The 19,042-nt window shown below is 46.6% G+C and overlaps 1 long non-coding RNA gene across 1 annotated transcript in view; it reads left to right on the top strand.

Moving 5' to 3' along the window:
* LOC143366157 (uncharacterized) overlaps positions 1 to 2,075 on the top strand; it is an 83,994-nt gene extending 81,919 nt beyond the window's left edge. The window contains exons 2-3 of the long non-coding RNA XR_013084677.1: positions 254 to 544; positions 1,009 to 2,075. This is a non-coding gene — a long non-coding RNA (uncharacterized LOC143366157). The remainder of the gene's footprint in view (positions 1 to 253; positions 545 to 1,008) is intronic.
* Positions 2,076 to 19,042: the final 16,967 nt, after the last annotated feature.

Below are 19,042 nucleotides of genomic sequence, written 5' to 3'. Positions count from 1 at the left end.
GTAAAAAAAACTTCGAAAAAGTAAAAAGATTACGCCAAGTACATGAAATCAAATAAATCAGAAAAGAATAGAAGATAATAATAATTAGCATATAAAAAAAGATGAGAAATCAAAATGAGCTGCAAGTACATAAAGGTGCTTTCTTTATATATATTATTCTTTATATATTCTATCAAATAATATATAAGGTTGTTCGGACTATTTAACACCTATCACTGTTGAGGTCTGAACTCAATTTTCCTTTGTGTTTCAGGGTTCACCGAGGACGACCTAGACAAATGAACCGAAATGAGACCAACCGAGAGCTGGGAAGACGACGACGAAGAAACACCTTTCCCTCCCTTGAAGTTCGAAAGGAAATGTTGAAAAGTGGCACGCGTCGAAAGCAGCCAAAAGAAGCATAATCCAGCGAAGGAAAACGGTGAATTAAATGGCACGCGGATTGGAGGGGGTGAAACCAAAGAGTTGTAAGAGTCGGCGGCGGTGGAGGATGATGGCGCAGTCTAGGCTTTAAGCTTTGGATAACGACAACGGAGAGGCGATGGTAATGCCAGTGCGCAAGTAAAAGAGAGTTTTTCTTTTCCTTTGGCTCGTAGCCCCCGCCGCGAGCTTATCTCCCTACTAAATCCAGCAATTTTAATACGCGTTCCTCGGCAATTTCCGTGCTACACGTTCCGCCGTCGACTTAGCACCCCTTCCGAGTCGGATACCGTCGTCTGCTCCTCTCCCCTCTCCATTTCTCCCTTCGCGCCCTCTCCCTTCTTTCTTCTCAACCCCCCACATCTTTCCCTTCACCCTTCTTTAAATAAACTTTATTTTTACGGTGCTATTTAAAGCAATTTCTGATTTCCCTTAATTCATTACGACGCCGTTCCGTATAGCCCTCTTAATGCGCTTCGGGCATTGCTGGCATTTCTCATTTCCCCTCCACGCCCCTCCTCCACCAGCAATGCGATACCCCGCGTTCGATGTTGCGATTCCAGGGTTTCTAAATATTCGATTTTTTAGGGGGTCCAGATGGCGAGACTTCAGTTGGAATGGAGGAAGAGAAGAAGCGAGGAAGTTTTCCTTGGATAACTATTTAATTCGAATCCGCGAAAAAAGGGCCCTCGATCATTCTGCATTCGAATTCCACGGGTACAGTCGCGATGCCAGGCTTTAATTTCAGGATAAAGATTCTGATTGCCACTCGGGGTGTAGCAGAGCACTCGGGAATGCCGCGATACGTTATAGGAGTAGGTATCCGGGTAACGGGGAGCTACAGGAATTTTTATCGTGGCTGTGGATGGAACGGTCGTTAGGAGTATCGCAATAATCGGTCATAAAGACGTGGGTTAATAAACCGATCGACGACGACTGGTGGCGGGCACCGTTGGAGTCTCCACCGCCCGGCGAACTTTCTTCCTGGGAAATTGAGTCGGATTTGAGTTACGGGACGACGTTCGTCCCTCGCGCAGGAATCGCCCTGCTTTAGCGGCAACCCCCCGTGTCTATTTCCACCCTCTTCCACGCGCGCAACACATCTATCGCCATTACCCGCGGAACGGAGGGGGGAGGAAACTTGTAAATAAAAAGGAGTAACGATGACGTAACCGTCGTCGTTTCGCGGTTGGCGGGCTCGCCGCCCGCCCTCTCTATCGATCTGCACGAAGAGTAGGGCGTCGATAACAATCGATTATTGTTTCAGGAGTTGCTCGTAACGGCCCCGATGTCTTTATTTTTCCCCTGCCGTTCCCTGCCTCCGAGAATTACCTTCCCATTGCCGACGAAACGATCAGGGAGTCTCTTTCACCCTCCTCTGTCGCGATGTATGCTTCCGCGAGCAATTACACAGTTCGACAAAATTTGACTTTTTTTTCGGACTTGTAACATTCAATAGCCGTTTCTTATAGGTTTTCGTGCCCTGAAAACGAATCCGCAAACCGTTTTTCGCCATCACCCTCAGTTTTTGAGAAATTTGATTTTGAAGAAAAAACCGCAAATTTTCAAGTTTGAACATCTTTTGTGTGGAAACGGTAATACTTATTCGGTTGCTCGTTGCGTAAAATTATTCTATGAACCCTCCCGAATACAACGATATAAGTTATTAGTGCATTATGAATATTTAAATATGTTTAAACATCGATCAAAGGGAAAAGGACACCCGAAATGCACACATTTTTGAAGATATCCTTCAATTTATTTCCAAAACTAAGGGTCTAGGGGAAAATCTGACCGTTCCATGCGATGCAGCAGACATTTTTCCTTCTTGTGATTTGAACACAAAAGATGTTGAATTTTGAAAATTTGCATTTTTTTTTCCAAACTCGAATTTCTCAAAAACTGTGGGTGATGGCGAGAAACGGTTTGCGGATTCGTTTTCAGGGCACGAAAACCTATAAGAAACAGCTATTGAATGTTACAAGTCCAGATGACTGTCGAACTGTGTTATTGCGGCGAAGAAGACGCACCATCGTTTCCAAGGGTGAGATGGAGACGAGGATAGCTTTCGGTGTTAATAAAATTACTGGAAGCTGGGGCCAGAGGTTGAAGCGCAAGCGGGAGCAGATTCCCACGTTAGATCTGCCACCCTGCTCGCGGGAATTCGTATCAGTTCGGATGATTATACATTCATACCCTCTCGAAGAGGCTAAGCGGAGAGGCGAGTTTCTACTTTGCAATAAATTCGGGCTTGCGAGGCAATTACTCCGGCCGGCCATAACGGGCGATAGTCTAAGATTAAAGGAGAGAGGAGGGGGACAGCCTCCCCGTCCGCCATAAAGGTGGGACAGGGTGACACGCCGTTGGTCGTGCAGGTAGGCAACACGATAAATATGAGTTTTGTGTGAAACCGTCTGGAAGATGCGGGATTTGATCACCAGGGGTGGTCTCTGCGCCCGTACATCACGCGGCACGATCCTCCCCTCCCCGCCGCTTTGGCTCCTTTCCTCCCGTTGCCGGGGAGATCATCGAGGGCCCGTGCACATCCAAAGAAATTCAAGGTTCCGTGATGTCGTTCGTCACTTTGTCTCGGAAGGGGACCTCTCTTTCTCCTCTGCTCCTCTTTGTCCATCTCTTCCCCTTTGTCTACCCTGGACCAGAGAAGGACTCTGACGCATCTTAATCTAGATATACCCAGCCTCTGACCTCCGTGCCTTCTCTCGGCTAACAACTAATCCTATCTTCCACCCGAACCTTCCCTCCGCCCCGTTGCCCTGCCTGCTCGTCGCGCGTCTCCCCTTCTCGACCCTTATGTATACGACAGACACCAGGCCCGACAGGTTCCTACGACACGGTCGTTGTTTCGCCGTTTCCAGTCGAATCCTTTTCCCTCCTCTCGGCCGGGGACGTCGCCGCTCTATTTATGGGCGACAGGCAAACGGACAAGGATCGCTGGGAAGTACCATGCTGGCAATCTTGGTGGCTATCGTTAATAGAGCCGTTTATTCGGCTAGCCGCGCAGCGGATAGGTATAACCCGGTCGTGGAGCTAGTTCGATTTTGGGCTGGTACACTGCAGCGGATGGATACCTATGAAAAAATGGCGCGAAGTGGTACTGAACTTCTAGCGCACTAAGTAGCTAAGAGAGTACATAGAGATAGAGTCCCTTAAGGAATACTATTTAGAGTACCGCAGCAAGGGCGTAAAATTTACTATCGCAGAACTTAAGTTTGTTTTGACGGTCCCGGATCGGCGTGCAATCTTGCCGCGAAAGTAGATCCTCCTTCCTTCCGTATCTACGCTCGCGCTAGATCGCAGATTCAGCTGCTATTGGATTTTACGAGCCGATAGCGGAAGACACGCGAGAAAAGCATGAAAGCGTAACTTACGCGTGGCTGTTACGAGGCGATCTGCGTCGGGCTGTATTTATCGGGAACCCCGCGGGGAGGCTCTAATAGAGCGATAAATACGAATCCTCGCGGACTGATAATGGCACCCGTATGTCCGCTCTGCTTTAGTTTCTTCCAACCGGCGATGGGAGAAAGGGACCAGGGATAATTAAGATGCAGTTAGAGCAGCCGAGCCACAGCGGGCGCGGTTCTAGATAGTTTTCACGGGAAACGCGGGAGCAGCGGTCGGCGTGGTATAAAAATTTTAAACGAGGTCCAGGAGAGCCACTCTTCGGGAACTTTGTGTCATCTATTGTTCCTCCCGACGTTGCTACGACGATGCCCGCGCCGAGATTCGCGGAGATTTACGAAGCAAGTATAAACATTGAGAAGATTACGGCGGGAGCTCATTTTAAGTTCTAACGAGCTCCCCTCGGCTCGGTGTCGGCGGCATTATCAAATAATTGAGAGATGTAACTCAGCGCTATCTACGCCGCGCCCTCGTACCCTCCTGTCCCCTACTCTTGTCACTCTTTCCCTCCGCAAAAAGCCCACCCAACTATTTAGATCGATTCTCTCTCTTCAGTTAACGCAGCGACCTCGTCCACGATAACTCCCTATCTCCCGACACCCTGCGCTCCGGCGACATCTTTTAATTCCAGCAAGATGTTTCAATTAGTGCTGGCTAGAACCGTGATTTGCGAGTCACGAGTGATTCGATCACGTTCATTCCCGATCACGGTGATTTTTCAACAGTGATCCGTGATTTTCGTGATTGCTTCTGATCGGTGGAAAGCATAACTGCTCTTTGCACGCGCCACATAACCCCAATTTCTAATTTCTCTTGAAACATTCTCAAGTCCTCACTGTGCTCATAGAATCTCAGTTGTATATTTTGAACCAATGTAGTCGTTCTTGATCTATTTAAATTAACGAATATTTCTTCGCTTTAGTTAAAAAGTATAGGTAATGTACATGTGAATACTTTAGCCAATCAAATCAGTGCGTGCACACATTGACTATTTATGAATGTACATACTAAGTATATATTCGTTGAATTAGCAAGCTTTGACTGTAACGCAAACTATATTGAAGTATCTTGTAAAAAATAATTCAATCAAGATAAAAAATTACGATTACAGTAAACAATTCACTCAAGTTAAAAAAATCACGATCACGGTCGTGATTTAACTTCATTCACGACCGTGACCACTGTTAGTGATTTTGCACTCCATCCCTAGTTTCAATCCAAGGTGGAAGCCGGATTTGCATGAGGAACAGCGCAAAACTCTGCTCCTGATAACGAAACCACCCCCTCGAATTAAGTCAAATGCTCGATGTCCTCGTCGAACGTTGAAGAAACGCCTCTGTTTAGGGGTAGCTGTTAGTTACATCGAAGGGATAGGTGTTTCCTAAGAAAAGACCAAAGGAATATTGAAAATTATAATCCTCTTGTGCTCCTCGTTCACAAGCGCGCCGTTGTTGGTGGGTCCAAATGATTTTTATTACGCACCAACTACCCGGACGTAATGGGGGGAGGGTGTGGAATAAAGGAGAAAGGGAAGACGGTGCCCCGTTGAACTCTCTTGTGTAACGAAGATGCGCCGGATCCTCGTGTGGTGCTTCAGCGAAATATAAACAAGATCCGCGCAGCTTAATGCGTCCCGTACGTCACGTGGAAAGATTAAACAGTTAATAAGAATAAGAGTCTCCGGAGCGTGTTCTCCCCCTTTATTCCTCGAACGGGGTTTCTTTCGCAGCTCGCCGCCACGGCCGACGGAAGTGCAAGAGAGAGGCGAGCGAGTAGGTGGAAGGTGGCCAGGGGGGGAGACACTTGCACGGGTGGTTGGAGGGAAATGGCGGCCATCTTTCCCACGGGCTCTTCTCGAGAACCAATCGCCTTTCTCCGACGAGCATTAAGGCGGCAACTCCGGCTGAAGAATTGCCTCTGCCACGTTAGACACATTTTTCTCGCTTTTCCTTTATTCTCTTCTCCGGCTCCAGGAGTCCCGGGACTCTCTCCTCTCTCTCCGCCCCGGTGAAAGCCGCTCTCCCTCCGTCTCGCTCCCCGTTTCTCCTCCTGCACCATCTCCGACGCGTCGTCGTTTCGCATCTCTTATTTTCTTTGTTCAGCCAGTCCAAACCCCCGCTGCATCCCCCGTACCTGCTCCGCCACCTCCTCCTCCTCCTCCTCCTCCTCCTCTTCTTCTTCTTCTTCTGCTGCCGGTGCTGCTTTCTTCCCTTTTTTCTTCCCCGTTATGTATAGCTATAGCGCAGAGGGGTATAATAGTGTTCATCCCTGAAGTGAGCTCCATCGAGCGGCAGGTGGCTGACCTTAATAACGCGCCACGCAACCGTTCCGACGCGGACGGGCTCCCTCTCTCCTCGGAGGCAAAAAGAGAATCGTCCCGCGTGTGTCATCCGTGAGACGCGTCAGATCTAAGATTTACGCGGTGAGAAAGCCGATTGGACAGGGGATGAGGGGCGGCAGGTCCAGAACTTTCAAACTTCCCTATGTCCCGTGTGGGAAAGTTCCGAACAATCGATGACTCGAGTAGCCTTTTCTACCGCGTCTAATAAGTAGCTTGTGCACCATGGCCGCCGAGGAAGTTGAGTAAGGTGTATGAAAATGTCCCTAGAATCGCGCGGTTGTCAGGACCGCCGCGATCAGTTGGCGCTACCGTGTCATTCCTCGGTACGTTACTTTATTGTGTGTTTCCAGGGGGGAAGTGCAGTCTGTCCCGAGCTATTCCGCGTCAAAACGGATAGGTGAAAAATTTAGTTTCACCGATTCTCTTCAAAATTACAGCATTTTTTTTCAAATAGTTTCCGAAATATTTAATCTTAAAGTTTCGAAAATTCAAACAAAATCGGCTGACGAGTCATCACTTAAACTGCAATATCTCGGTCAATTTTAAAGATAATGCCACCGTCTTGGGTTCATTTTAAAGCTGAAGGAGAGCTTTCTCAATACGTATATAGAATATTTTGTTTATTGTTAATGAACTTAACAGTAATCGATGTGAAAGTTTCAAATCGCGATTCGACGTCGTTCACACCCACGGTCCGGCTTCAAAAAAATACCAATCGATTTCTTAAGTCTTCAACTAATAAATACCTTTTTAAAAAAAGTGGAGAGATTTTGGGAACAGTTAACAAAAAAATATAATTTACGATAGTGCACACCGCTTGGAACTGCACGGATCCCATGGTCAGTCCGCACGCACGCGTTTTCAAAACAAAAGCCTAGCTATTGCAAAACATAGACCGTTTAAATTTAGTATACTTTGTTTTTGCAAGGTTATCGACAAATGCTGTAATTTCGAAGAGAATCGGTGAAACTAAATTTTTCACCTATTCGTTTTGACGTGGAATAGCTCTCCCGCAGGTTGCCTGTGACCCGAGCGGTCGTTTGGTCGAGTGGCTTTAGTACGTGCCGATGGAAACAGTCATTGAAGGGAATCACGATACCCTTGTCCTCTTAAGCGAGATCGTAAAATGGAATCTTGTATCTCGCACGTTGACCATCAAAGGAGAATGTATTAATCCCCTGTGCGCGCGCGCCTTATTTACCGATGACACGATAAGTGTCGTTTTCAATTGCGCGCGACTTAACTTGCGTGCAATTTACAGTCTCTGGAATTACTCGCGCAATACGATTTGGTCATCGCCACACGTGTCTTTATTATTATGAATATTTTTATCAAGTGCTATCAGGATTCTGATCTGTTAAGATATGCTCCAGGATAAATGTTTTTTACATAAAAAATCAGTACTGGAAAATGTAACAACGAAGCGTTTAACGCGCATGCAAACGACCTGGGCGCGGAAAATGTTTTTGTTCGCTCGGACAGTGTGTCGGCTGGCATACGTATCGCTGTAGTGCCGATGCGATGATATTCCCGATACACTCGGCGATTTTATTCGTTTTATGGCTTCTTTCGCTGCCACTGTAGGACATTTCCAATTCATGAACGAGCCAGTCGAACCAGTAACGAGTGCCGCGCTACAGTAGATAGTAGAGCGGCGTTAGTTGCGGTGAGAAAATACGCGATTGTATGTTTATTAATAAAATCTCCTTTGCTGGAGGAAAACCGTACGAGGTAACAAATATTTACATAATTAACATAGCCGCAACTAACTGGATTCCAGTGGCGGATTTAAGAAAACTGGCCCAGATAGCGAACGTTCTGAGGTCAATTTTTTCGGAAAAATGAAGGGGCAGTTTACTAAAAACGGGGTAAGTGTAGTAGTACAGAAAAAAAATATATATATAGTGTTTGAATAAAATCATAATTTTTTTAAGATGGGACCGTAGGGGGCCCTTCTGAGTAGCGGCACAGGTGGATAAACCTGCCACGGCTGGATTCCTATATTCGAATTCGTGTCTCCGAATGTATTGATTTAATAAATAAATATGAAACCACGCGTAAAATTTACTGTCCCTAGCAACAAGCGTCATTTCCTCTTCCAATACCACAAAGTTATCCAGTCAGGAAATCCCAAGAATGCCTACTACGATTGTGGAACCTAAAACCAGACCTCGAAAGCGTAACGAGTGGCATAAACGGTGAATCAATCGATATTGCCCGTATTGTGACGTCGTTGGACATAACGAGCGACAATTATTACGGAAGGTGAATGAGTAAATGTCAATCCCTCTTCTGATATCGGTTTCAGTCAAAGCTGAATGGTCGTTGAGACGGGACGGAGGGTTGAGGGGCATGGGGAGCTCCTTTTCTTGACTTTATGGCGGGCAAGTTGGCCGTGCTGTACCGGCAGCTCTCCGGCAAAGTCGTCAAAGACTTTTACGAGCGGGTAAACGGGATTTAAAGTGACGATGATGCAACCTCAAGGTGCTCACTTTATTCTTGACGGCCTCATAAATGTAACTGATGACATTGCCAGATACGTTTGACTCGTCTCGCCAGTTCAGCGCCGCCACCCATAGAAACACACCGTGGATTTTGTGTTGATGAGAACGGCACGAGACCCCACTTACGTTGCCGCTCGTAAAAATCAGAGGGACCATTGCACTGGATTAACTTTCCGCGCCTTTCCAACGCCCGTACCCGCTTCCGGTTTAACTTTCCCCGTTCCCGACTGCTGTTATGAAATTTTTTATTCCCACCTCTGCCACCGAAATTGCACTATCGGAACGTTCCTGTACGTCGTAACGAATCCGGGGACTCGTTACTTTTTTCCTTAATACGGATCAAATATATTGAATTATTTTTTCTGGCCGATACAACGGTAACTATTAAACTCTGTAAGTTACAATTCTGGGGATGCCCGCGACATAAATTTCGATCGAATATCGGTTGGGACGCAGTGTTACCAGAATTCTAAACAGTGCAAATTAAAAATCACTATGTACTGCAGCCTCCAGTGGCGCCACCTCACAAAAGAAATCCAAAGCGGGTCGGAGTGTGTTGAGACACCAATCGACGGATAGTAAGCATCGAGATGGTAAGAACTTACTCGCGCATTTTTCTGACAAAATATCACAGCGTGTTATTTAGTATAAATTTATAGACTAAATAAGAAAGTAAAAATCCAAAACAGTACAAATTACTTTTCATACTTCACGCTAATTAAACGCGACGTTTATACACGCTAAAATCTCCTACAACCATTCAGCCAAACAATTACGGACCATACACATTAATTAACAAAATTAACACAAAGTACAAGTTTAATTATTATCCCGATTCGTTATCGGTTCTCTGGTTCGGTCGTACGCGTTCAAATAAACATACAAAAGAGGCAATCGTGAGAAATAACATAAAACATCGTAAGAGAGGCATAAGCGCAATCGTAAAACGCGGGTAATACCAGTGAACGGGATCGGAGCGCTACCAGCACCATCTACGATCCCTCGTCGTTAACACGGAACAAAAGCCAGCGCGGTCGAGCACTACGGAAAGCTGCGCGCGTCGAGACAGTATTTCGGTAACGCGACGACAGATGGCCCGATGCTCCTCGTCGTGTGGTTCCCCGCGAAGCGTTGCGAATTCTTTGCCGGCTGATTTACGATCGAATTAAAACTGACAATTATTGTTATTGTACCGTCATATAAGGAGGTAACAGATAATAAATTCGACCGTAAAACGTTAAACTAGTGTGGCTGCGTTTTGTAAGGCTGGTTTAGTGCTGAGTCGCGTGCAACAGCGCTCGTTAAAACAGCCGTAAACCGACGTAACCGCCAGCGGTGTAGCTTGGCCCACGACCACTGATGTCTCCCGATCTTATGTCCCTGTCAGGAATTTTCCTTTCAAAATCACCATCTTCCCGCTATTGTCTATCTTTGGGTTACAACTCCAACTGTCCCTATATTTACTTACTGCGAACATTATACCGAATTTAAAGTAAAAATTTGTTTTCTCATTAGGAGACAGGTCTATAAATTCGTTTTAATATATAAACATGTTTGTCGCGGAATGTATTTAATAAGGCGATGGTGTCACGGTGGTTCGCGCCGAGTTTTAAATTAGATGCTTAAGTGGTAACAATATTTTGACGGTCCAGCATTTGCAGAGATGCATAATCGAGGTTCTAGGGATGTGTAGATAGTTGTCAGCAGTGATTCTACTCTGTAAATTGTCATACAAATTTCGTTAGGAGCTACACCAGTCTCGTTCTTTCTGGATCTATTCACCAGTTTGAGGATATTAGGCTTGAATTTGTTTCTTTAATTCGGTATTATATGCTTTGGACGTTAAATCTCATCGCGTCGTAGTTACGCTCTGCGGACATTACAGGAAGTTTAGTACTTTACCGTTTAAGTGGGTGACGTCAACCTAGTTTAAGCGTCGGCCGTAAGAGCGGCTTAGTTACTGATTCCTTAACGATCCTTGGGGTCTTTTTAGGGTAGTTATAAAACATACCAACATATAGAGATGTGAACTGATAAAATGGTACAATATTGACTTTGATATGTTGGTAAAATATTAATGCAACTTACTGCAGCTTTTTATTTACTAAATAGCTTGATGCATTTGTAACGTATATTTGTAGTCTCGAATTCATTCCCATTCATTTGCTCACCCCTTGCAAGGAGAAATTCTCTACTAAAGATTTTCAGATAAATTATAAAAATACTCACAATATAATCGTAATTACGTTGCCACAGGTTCTCACAGTCAAACTAACCTTAAGTGACTGGTATTAAAACTAATGGTACGTGGAAAATAATTGGCTTCTTAGAAAAAGAAAGAAGCCCAAGTTGATATCTGCGAAACACCGAAAAAATTCGATTAACGTGGCGATACAGTCGACGAATTCCTCAAGGGTCATTTACCTGACAATTTAATGATACATCCACCCCCATCGCCTTTAAAACTGCTTCTATGGGGTGTGCAGGCGGAGGTATACCTCCGGCAACTGCTGAAAAATTATCTGCAACCAGTCTGAGCATGGTTCGGAAAGGGAGCAACAGCCATCCCCCGCTAACGACTTCCGAAAAAGCAGCGGAAAGAGCGCGGTGCGTTCACGTCGGTTCGATTGGCCAAATATAGATTTACCGCCGGAAGCAAATGCGCGGCTGAAAGTGGTCGCGGGGCTCGTCCATTCTCGCCGTTCCGCGATTCCCCAGGAAAATTAATCTCGATTTACGCGACGCGATCGTCACGATTCCGTCGGCCGCGAAGGAGAAAAAATCCATATTTAAACCGTCGCCTGATTCGCGTTGTACCGCGTGCCCGACCAATCGTGACAGCGTAATGGCCACTGGTCGGGTGGCGTAGTTGCCGGCGCCGGCACTAGATGTCGCGATCGTCGACGGTCGTAAATCCTCGGCAGACTCCCGCCCCTTGCACGCTGGTAGGCGGTGCCACTGGGCTCAGTGACGTCACCAGTCTCGTCCCCCACCAGTTCCCTCTGTTGGCTCACCCCACTACTAGTCCTCCGTCGCTTCCACCACCCCGCTCCGCGATTTCCCCCGCCGCAGCGCCAGCAGCGGTATTCTCGGCGTTGCTGTCTCCCCACCCGACGCGGCTCCACGGCTCTCCGCAGCGCCGCGCGTACAGCTCCGCCGTGACTCGGGTGGGCCAGCACCCCTCGGTCATCTTCATAAATGCGAGTCAGCCGTTTGAAATGGTATTGAGGCTAATTCGAGCGGCGCTCATGCGATACAGTGTTTGTTTACTGCTGGCTAAAGCGGCCCAGATTAAATATAAAACAGTTGACAGAGCGTAGACGTCGGGCTAGACGGAGTGGCGGCGCTAGTCGTGAGCCGCGTGTCCGACGGCCGCCTTCTTTCCTCTGCCCTCCTCGAAAACAAGCCGCGATGCCTCGTTCGGTATTCTGCCTGCGCTGTTTAACTTTCCTTCGGACACTGGGACCTCCTCCGGCCGAGACGTCGCGCGTTGGACGTTCCTTTGCCCACTCTAAATAAATAGATCTACTCAGCCTGCTAAACCGCCCCTACTATTCAACATTTCCAACGTATTAAGTAGGTCCAGCCAGGGCCTCGCCGGGTATGACGACAGGACGAATGCGCCCTGCGTGTTTCATCGCCGGTACAACAACAACAACAACAACAACGCGTCCCTGCGCGTAGTCGCGTGACGCGATATTACCCCGGCCAAATTGTGTGTTATAGAAGTAGCGGGGCTGGATCCGTCTCCGGGGAAATGTAGACCTTTAGTCTGCACCGGCGGTTGGATTGCGTCTGTGGAGACGGTACGCCACTAAAAAGATCAATACACCATCCCGCTGCTCGCCCGTTCATCGGAATCCAGATGCCGCGGGCGCGCGAACTCGCGGATCTTCCCCAGGCCAACAGCACCTACTCCAATACTCTCACGTTTATTAGATAAGCCAGCCGCTTCTTCAAAAATAATTATAATTAAGGCGCAGAGTAACGCGCGAGGGTGCCATTTTCCACGAGTAGGGTGGAACGAGGCGGATCGGATAGAAATAAGAATTCAGCGGAGCAGCCCGTTAATTGTTTACAGTGCATCGGCAAATTCTAGACGCTGCGCCCCGTTCATGGCGTCGCAATTAATTCAAGCTTCAGCCTTGAGAGCCCCTCGGAGTAAGCATTGAAATCGTCCTCGCGATATCAAGAGCAAGCAAGTAGCTTGCAGAAATTGTCAGCCGTGGCAACTAGTGCCAAAAACGCGCGGACAGAGACGCCGTTGTCTGCGGAACGCTCAGAGGGGCTGGAAAACAGAGAGATAAGTTGGATGCTTGCAAAACATTCCCAGCTACTCCCCCCCAGGGGTGGGTAGTTCGTGGTGGTTCAGATCGCCATGGAATCCAGAACGATCGGGATCGCGGCGGCACTTTTCCATTGTTCCAGAAATATTTGTGTGTTTACTACGAAAGTGATGCTCTTTTCTTGACTACCGCCCCTTATCTTCGCGGTACGACCGAACTTAGCCCGGCGTGTTATTACGCTCCGCCCGCAGATAGAAATCTGCCCCCGGTGAAATCTATGTAAATTATCTTTCCACCTAACCCCGAACCCTTCGCCCTCTGCTCCGCGCAATCTGTCCATCTGACCAATTCCGAATCAAACTCGACGTCCTGAAATTACACTTAAATGGGGAACACCGCGTTGTAGGGCTCCAGTCACGGAGAACAACGAGAGAGGAGCGCGGAAGAGCTTGAAGCCTACTCAGACCCGGGTGTGCCACTGTCCCTGGGCGTCCTCCGTCGTCGAAAAACGGTAGACGATCGCTTCGCAGCGGTCAGGCGTGCTGGTGGTTTGTAAATCTGGCGTGCGTGTGTATGCGGTATTAACGTTAACACAGTCGGTCGGGGTGCGTGCTGGTACGACGTCGATGTGACCGTTTTAACGCGTGTAACACCATACAATGGCCGTAAATGGTATCAACAAGTGGATGCTTAAGTGCCATTACGAAACGTTGATTATGGGTATATAAACCGTATTACGTATTATTCACTGGTGCGTTAAGATACCGCGCGTGTCTTCGCGCGATCGTTCCCAGCGTTTGTTTTATAATCGAATAAATATGATGAGGCCGCCTAGATAGGGACGAGCTTTACGGGGGCACGGACCATGTAGCGGGAACTTTCGCGTATAATTGCGAGAGCGAGATACGCGGAGAATAAAGATCCACGAATGATTAAGTTTAATCGCCTGGAGAACGCGCATTGTCACTGATCTCACTGATTGCTCGTGCACCGTGAAGCTTATAACAGACTGCTTTTACAGTTGCTAGGTAATCTTTTATCGATGCAGTAGAGAATGCGTATCGCGCCGATGACACCGCCTTTACTGTGGCTTCTATGCCGACGTAAAGAGACGTAGCTGAATGAAGATAAAAATTGATAATCGAGTAGAGAGTACATTGGCCGGGACTCTCCAGAACGCTGGCAATTTTGAAGCCGAGGCAGTTTCATCTAAGACACAGTTAGGGGGAGGTGGGATGAAAGGGACATTTTTGTTTAGGACCGGATAGTAAGAAAACTAAATAACCAATCGAGTTCTAATTGGTCACATTAGAAAGGCCAGTTATCTAGCTTAATAGTACACGGTCCTATTAAGCTTCTCTCTATATTTACGTCTCTTATTTTTCGCTTTCCAGAAAACTGTGTTTTGTCCCTTTCATAGATTGGCTGTATTGAAAGAGACGTGGGTGTTAATGAATGGGACAGTGTAATAAAGCAGGGTAATATTAATATTATTGCTTTAACTATCTATTATTTCTGCTGGTACCGATAATCGCTGTATCGATGTCGACAAGTCTACTTACAAGTCGGCGTTTTTCTTAAGTTATATAAATACCACGGCGTTACCAAAATATTTCAAACAAACTTTACATTAAGCTTACATACTTAAGTAACATAAAATAATCCTCGCATTAAAAAAACAATGGATAATACTTTCGTTAAAAACCAAACACATAATCCTGAGATTAATCCAAATTATGTTAATTAAAAGATCTTAATAGGCACCAAGATTGATCAGAAACATCTTCGTGTGTGGTAAATATTCTTTTATTACCAATGCTCCGTTTATTACAGTAAGGGTTTGAAGGAAACACTTAGGAAAGGGGTGTTCCTTTCATAATTTTTTCTTTTGTCCCGTTTATAAATATGACAGCGCAATTGAAAATCTAATCTGCACAGCTACAATATTAAACGAAACGATTATTTAACATACGTCTTATTGTTCAGAATAAATATCAGTCCAGATACAGTAATAAAGAAATCAGTCATTGGTAACAGCACTTGGCAAAACGTTTCGAAGGAACATAAAAAATTGTACTTTGAAGCAGGAACAAAATTCAACCGCGTATCACCGGCATCTCTGAAATGTCAGCGACTTGCAAGTTAGGCATGCATTAGTGTTGCTACAAAATGAAAATACTTTCGTCGCGGGAAGATCCTTTGTCTTTCAAATAATTGCAATGTCACTTTCAATACGTCTCCCTTCCATCCCACCTCTCCCCTGCTCAAAGAACAATAAAAAAGAAAAAAAGATAGGTTAATCAGGTTCGTTAATCTCTCGACGAACGAACGCTGACAAATGAAAGGTAAACGCGCTACAATTCTTCGATTAATCTTCATTTCTATTAGCGCGTCAGCCCACAGTCCATGCGCGCCGGTATCGGCCAATGAAGAAATCACTTTGAGCGATATTTTACGTCGGACGATTGAATTAAACACTTCCTCGGGTATAAAATTAATAACAGGTCGACAGGGGGAGAACGATGGAGCACGATTTGATTAGGTCGCGCGAAACTTGGAGCCATCCGCGCCTCTCGTCCTCTCGCAACGTCCAGTTTGCGCGCAAAGGCCTCGTGGCCATCGCCGGAGGAATAGCTGACTCCTGTCAGCTTTCGAAATTCACTTTTAAATACAGCCAGGCGACTCGCGAATTAATCGTGATCGACGCTGCCGCGCTTTATTCGCCGTTGTTTATGGATCTCGAATCGACCGTTTATTGCCGCCATTAAATATTTATGTTCCGTGAAAGGATGGCGCGCGATTATAAAGCGTAAACTTGTACCGTGGCCCGGCTAATCACCGTCTCGCATTATACAAAGCGATTATTATGCCATCTCAGCCCCGATCGGTTCTCCCGCGTCGTTTCCCTACCGCGCGGGAAGGAACCTCGCCGATTGCCGTACACCGCGTTTCACGTTTTATTCTGCCATTGCCTCCCGTTCGATTTCGCAACTCGAACGGCAGTTTCGTTAATTAGACGATTGCACAGCCGAGCTGAATCGATCGGGAAACGCGAGTGATCTTTTGGCCGCGATCGGCGGCTCGCCGACTTTCTACTTTTGGTAAGGCGCTGGTTCACGCATGAGTAATGCCTGAAAAATTTACGCCAGCGGAATCGAGGAATCCATGTCGGAGCGGCAGTTGAAAACCGATATGCCAGGAATTCAGATAGAGGCGAAATCTCGTTCGACCGCGGTGCTTGCGCGGGATACTAACGCGTTCAGTGCTACTCGAAATCCAAGACTCCTGATGCAACTTCGGCTGCGGATGAAGAAGTTATGTGGCAATTAAAGAGGAAGAAAGATTCGCGCTTGAAGCAATATTACGTAGGGGAGACCGGGGCTAAAAGTTCCGGGGGTAAGTTGTTCCGACGGCTCTATCTTCAAAATAAAAAGAGCGTTGTACTTTAAATTATTTTTTCCGTGTGACGTTGATCACAAGGACCTATTAGTCGCGTACCAGATAAGTAAAAAATTTTCTACCAGTATTTTTTGGTCTATTTCAATTATTCAACGTCGATATTATAGATTGATTCGTCCTTATGGATCAAATGACATTTAAGAACATGGTGTAATAGTGTTTATAAATGTGCATATTTTTGAAAATTTGTCCATCAAGGGAAAGGATAGAACTATATTCTCCTTTTTTTCTAGATTTTTAAAATCGCGCCCGATGTTAAAAGCCTGCATTTGTTTAAAATAATTGCACAGAAATTGTTCAATTTTTTTCTTTTTAAACTGAAATCATTTTTCCTTAAAACTTCAATGTCTTCTCTATAAGCACCGTCAAACTCATCTCCATCCGTTTACTACTTCCATAGCTATAACGTATTGAAAAAAAGTTAGCACTTAACTTCAAACGGCTGTAAAATCGTCATTTTTCAAAAATTTGAAAAAATCCTTTGAGGTACGTTTAAATATCACTAAAGACTACAACATATTCAAATTTCAGCAATCTACGAAAACTTACTCCGAGATCTGTCCGAGTTCGCATGGAATGGCCCAATAGTGAAGGGAATAACTACATTATTTTCCAGTCATTTTTTATATTTCATCGAAATCGGAACTTTTAGCCCGGTCTCCCCTACCTCGACAAGTACCTGCGCGCAAAGTTCGTATGGCGGGAATTCCTGAACCAGTAGAACTATGCGAATCGACGCACACGGGGAACGTGTACTTCCCTCTACTACGTGACATTGTTTAGATACCAAAACGGTGCATAATCGAGCTTCCAGCTGACTCTATACCAACAGTGACGATTATCATCGCGCCCCGAGTATTCGCCACTTGAGAACTACCAAACGCAACCATCCGGCGACAATGTAAACGGCTCGATGTGTTCCTCGGACGAAGCGCAGAGAGAGAGAGGGAGAGAGAAAAAGAAACGGGATGGGGTCGTTGCAACGTGTCACCCGCGCGGGGAAATATTTATAAGGGACGGGCGGGATTTACATGGGGCACGGACATTCTGCCCTGCGAATGGCGGCGGTGTCGGAACCGTGTCCCCCCTGTAATCTGGGGCCGCTTGCAATTTACCCGACCAGGCCTGGCCAATTATGTGGCGAACGACGAAGAATTTGCGACTCTGCGCGGGGGACACGATCGCGCTCAGAAGTTTGTAGTCGCGTGTGCTCGCGGAACGGCCTCGTTAAGGACAATCTAGGCCTCCTATCTGGTATCGGGCCAGCCGAACTCCGGAGGCCAAAAGAAAATTACGCACGCAGCCCGTGAAAAAAAAAAGAAGAAGAAGGGAGGAGAGAGAGAGAGAGAAAAAATGGCGGGGCAGGGCGAGGGTGTAACGAGCAGCTACGTGTCCGCGTAAATTGTTAGCTATGACGAGGGAGGGACAGCCCTCCTCGCTTGTCCTCGCTCGATACACCCTCGCACCCCTTTTCCACCGTGTCGGGCCTGCGAAATGTCGAAAACCGAGTGCGGAGAGAAGCCCCGACGAATTTCACCCGCTCGTGGACGCCCGAACGTCGCTCCAAGTGCCCTCGAAGATTTACTGGGCGACACGTTGCTCCGAGCGCGGAACGCTACGCAGACAAGTCCGGTGGTGAATGGATTGGGCTATGATAAATTACGCGCCGGCGTGTCGGCCTCTGGGATTGCTCCGGGCGACTGCGAACGTTCAAGGGGAGGGTGAACCTGACGCCGAGTTCTTTGAACTGGGACCAAGAGGAGGACACTCTTCGACAGCTCGTTGGAAGAGGGAATGGTTGTTGCGGGGAAGTGACGAGGTGAGATAGCGTCTGATCTGGAGCAGAAGAATATGCGGAGCATGCTCTGGATGCTGAAGTAGCTCGTTGTGCAAGTATGACACGCGAAATCGGTAGGAAAGGCAATAAACAGTAAATCCGGCTTATCGTTTGTAGGCAAGGTGACGTTCCTGTCGGGTTACATACTCGGAGACCAGCGATGGAGTCGAGATAAAGTGCAATGAGATGCAGCGATTCGGGGGAATTATGCTTGAGGGACAATGATTCCAATCTCGCCCCACCGGTTTAGGTTTAATGGCTGAGTATACAAGTATTTGTAATTTACGTGGCCTGATGTGATTTATGGTTGAGTTCGGATTGCGCGAGGGAAGAGGAAAATTGGAGAAGAGGGGGAGCATCCTTCGTTGTCAGCGAGCGACGGCCGCCATAACGGGGGTGAAATCGATATTTCGCCGTTCCGTTATTTAAAGTGTGAAGTACATACCGAGGGCTTTGTTCGCTACAGGGACTGGGAATGTGGAATCGTGTATCTTCAACTTGTAAATATGCTCAGATGTAGGTACCCATCTGTTTGAAGGGTCAAGGAAAAAGGGTCCAAAAGAATTCCACGTAGGTATTTGGGGCAGTGAAATTATTGCAACGTGCCTGTAATCGAACGATAAAATACCTTCTGTTGAAAAAGGAGATTAATGTAACCACGACTGAAGTAATACAAGAGCCTTGTAAAGAGAAAAGAAAACTGGATGTTATCCTTTAAATAAACTTTTATAATCACCTAACGAATTTAGGGCAGTGAAATTATTGCAACGTGCCT

This window comes from Andrena cerasifolii, chromosome 2 (genome assembly GCF_050908995.1).
Source record: "Andrena cerasifolii isolate SP2316 chromosome 2, iyAndCera1_principal, whole genome shotgun sequence".
Taxonomy (NCBI): Eukaryota; Metazoa; Arthropoda; class Insecta; order Hymenoptera; family Andrenidae; genus Andrena; species Andrena cerasifolii.
This window is presented reverse-complemented; position numbering and strand designations above follow the sequence as displayed.